General features: G+C 34.2%; 1 non-coding gene and 1 pseudogene across 1 annotated transcript; one reads left to right on the top strand and one right to left on the bottom strand.

Moving 5' to 3' along the window:
* Nucleotides 1–228: 228 nt before the first annotated feature.
* LOC125938119 (high mobility group protein B1-like) lies at nucleotides 229–1,233 on the bottom strand (annotated as a pseudogene).
* A 503-nt stretch (nucleotides 1,234–1,736) lies between these two features.
* Nucleotides 1,737–1,843, top strand: LOC125939275 (U6 spliceosomal RNA). The gene has a single exon (XR_007463013.1). It is a non-coding gene; the product is annotated as a U6 spliceosomal RNA (small nuclear RNA).
* Nucleotides 1,844–3,181: the final 1,338 nt, after the last annotated feature.

A 3,181-nucleotide genomic window follows, 5' to 3' on the forward strand; every position in this document is an offset into this window, starting at 1 on the left:
TCACTGATAGTTATGGGTAATGAAATTTAAAACAAAATGGGGCAACATTTCATTAACAAGTAGATTGCTAAAACTTAAAAACTGATCATATGATGTGTTTTGCAATAATATCAGAACATAAGAACTTTCAAAAACTGCTGGTCTTAGGATACATTGATGCCTCTGCTTTGTTTTGTTTTGTTTTGTTTTATTTTTACATTTCAATTTTTTTCTTTAAGGGGAGTGAGTTGCATATGGGGGAGGGTTAGATGCTTTATAGACAAGGAAAAAAAACTAATAGAACCAATTTATTCATCATAATCTTCATATTCATCTTCTTCATCCTCCTCCTCCTCTTCATACTCTTCATCCTCCTTGTCTTTCTCCTCTTCTATTTTTTTCTTGCTTTTCCCAGCCTTGACGACTTCCTTTTTTGCCACATCAGGCTTTCCTTTTTAGCTTGATATACAACAATATCCTTTTCATGTTTTTCCTTCAGCTTAGCAGCCTTCTTTTCATAAAACCACTTGTCATCTGCAGGAGAGTTACTCCATATCTCTCCCAGTCTCTTTGCAATGTTGCCAACAGATAGGTCAGGATGCTGTCCTTTGAGTTTTGGGCGATACTCAAAACAAAACAAGAAAAAGGTTGAAGGAATCCCCTTGGGTGCATCGGGATCCTTGATCTTCTTTTTTGTTTCCTCTTTAGGGGGGACATGAGTTTTCATTTCTCTTCCATAATGGGCCCTGTTTGCTTTTGCCACGTCTTCAAATTTTCCTTTCTCTTTGGAACATGGTCTTCCATCTCTTTGAGCACTTAGAAAACTGAGAAGTTGGCTGAAGCATCTGGATGCTTCTTCTCGTGTTCCTCTCATCAAGTTTGCATACAGAACGCATATGATGACATTTTGTATCTTGGCTTCTTAGGATCTCCTCTGCCCATGTTTAATTATTTTCCTCAGCCAGGCACTAAGTCGCCCAGTGCCTGTCTGGTTCTCACTTGCCCTGTCACTGTCTCTATGGAGCTCAATGTACTGCGGTGTCTGTGTCTGGTGAATGTACTTTGGAAAGTAATTTAATAATCAGTGTCTATGGACTTGAGAATGTATACACACTACAAGATTACATTTCTACTTTTAAGTTATATATTGTGGTTGAACTCTCAAATGAAAAGGCATTCTCAAAACTATCATTGCAGCCTTGTTGTACTAACAAAAATTGAAAGGATCATAATTGTGCAAGAATAAGGAAATGGATAAATTAAGAAGAATGTATTAGAATATTAACAATTTTAAAAAGGTAGTGGAAGAGTTCATGTCAGCATTCTGTGATTCTCTTAGGGAGGTAAGGAATGGTATCTCTAACACTTTATTCATATCTTTATTTATTTGTATCTGCTACATTTTGTTTTATAAATATCTGAGGCAGATTTTGCCAAATATCAACATTTGTTAAATTGGGGGAAGGGTGCTTCATATTTTGTTATATGGTTGAGACTTGAACAATGTAGTTTTGAACTGTGCAGGCCCACCTTTATGCGGACTATTTCAATAAACACAGTACAGAATGTAAGTGTATTTTCTCTTCCTTATGGTTTTCCTAATAACATTTTCTTTTCTTTAGCTTACTTTATTGTAAGAATACAGTGTATAAGACATATAACATGCAAAATATGTGTTAGTCAACTATTGCTGAGGTTTCTGGTCAGGATTAGGCTAAAATCATTAAGTTTTTGGGGAATCAAAAGTTACACATGGAGTGCTTGCTTCGGCAGCACACATACTAAAATGAGAACGATGCAGAGAAGATTAGCACGGCCCCTGCACAAGGGTGACACACAAATTCTTGAAGTGTTCCATATTAAAAAAAAAAGTCATATATGGGTTTTTGACTGTGTGAGGGTTGGCACTTTTAACTCCCACAAGTTTCAAGGGTCCACTGTATTATTATCTGTACTATTCCATATGTATGAAATAGTTCATAGTTAAAATTAAAATATTTATTTAAATGAAGGCAATACTCAAAATGTTAAGGTGTTTACCTATTCCTTATTTTGCCCCACTGCATAAGTTTGAGACTGTGGCTGTAATTTTAGATGGAGTCTTAAGTCTTAGTACTAAGAGAAGATATCTTGCTAATGATCATAAAAGAAGGGATTCTTAATCTTGGTTTCATTAGTGCTGTGCTCTAATTAACTAAGCTAACTGTCCACAGGTGACGACATTTATAAACAAATAAAAACCTTTGCTTGATGAGTTTGGACACTCATATGATTAAGATAAGGAACAGCTGTATTGCTTGTGGGACCAAGAACAACAAGATGCTGTTAACATTGCTAGTCAATCTGACATGAAAAATGTTACATAGTATAGAACATTTGGGCTATTAACATCTAACTATCAAATAAAATTTTAAGTTGCATTTTTTATTGAGAGGATAGTTAGCAGTGGTTTGTTTTAATTTAATTTTTATAAAACAACTATGTGCGTAGAGTTGAAAAAACAGTAACTTTGAAGATAATTTGAGGACTTTGAAAAGAAGAAAAGAATCTCTTTTCTGCATTTACAGATATTTCAGAAATCCCATTTCATTTGTGAGGGTTAGGTTTCTAAAAATCTCATGGCAAGACAATTTCTTAAAGTTTTATTTATTTTTTGGTTATGGGACTTAAGGACCTAAGAGAAATATAGGGAAGGAATAACAACATTTATAGAGTAGATACATCAAAGCTTATATATACATATGCATTTGTGCATATACTTATGCATATAAAATATGTATAATTTAAGTGATACTAAAATATAAAATGCAACAAGAAAGGTAATGATATTATTCATAGTTTTTTTGAGTAATAGCAAATATTGAATTGGTTTCATTTATTTTTTATTGGAAAGGGAGGGAGCTGGCTTCTCCTACTCAAACCATGGTTCTTTACTCTCTCATCATTCAGATTCAGGTTTGAATTTAGTTGTGCATTTGTGGCTTTGAGGGATTTTGATGGCTAAGCATGGCTAATTGGCCCTGTTGAATGGTTTAGACACTTCAGAAGACATTTTCTGAAGTAACTTTTGGTTGTATAAAGTATGGTCTTTGGGTAAGGTTGTGTTGGATTGATATTAGAGTATGCTAAAATGCTAAAGTTGGAAGTTTTTAGAATAATTTCCCCATCATTATTCCCCCAAAGCAGTAACAGAAAGGAGAAT

This window comes from Panthera uncia (assembly GCF_023721935.1).
Source record: "Panthera uncia isolate 11264 chromosome B2 unlocalized genomic scaffold, Puncia_PCG_1.0 HiC_scaffold_24, whole genome shotgun sequence".
Lineage (NCBI taxonomy): Eukaryota > Metazoa > Chordata > Mammalia > Carnivora > Felidae > Panthera > Panthera uncia.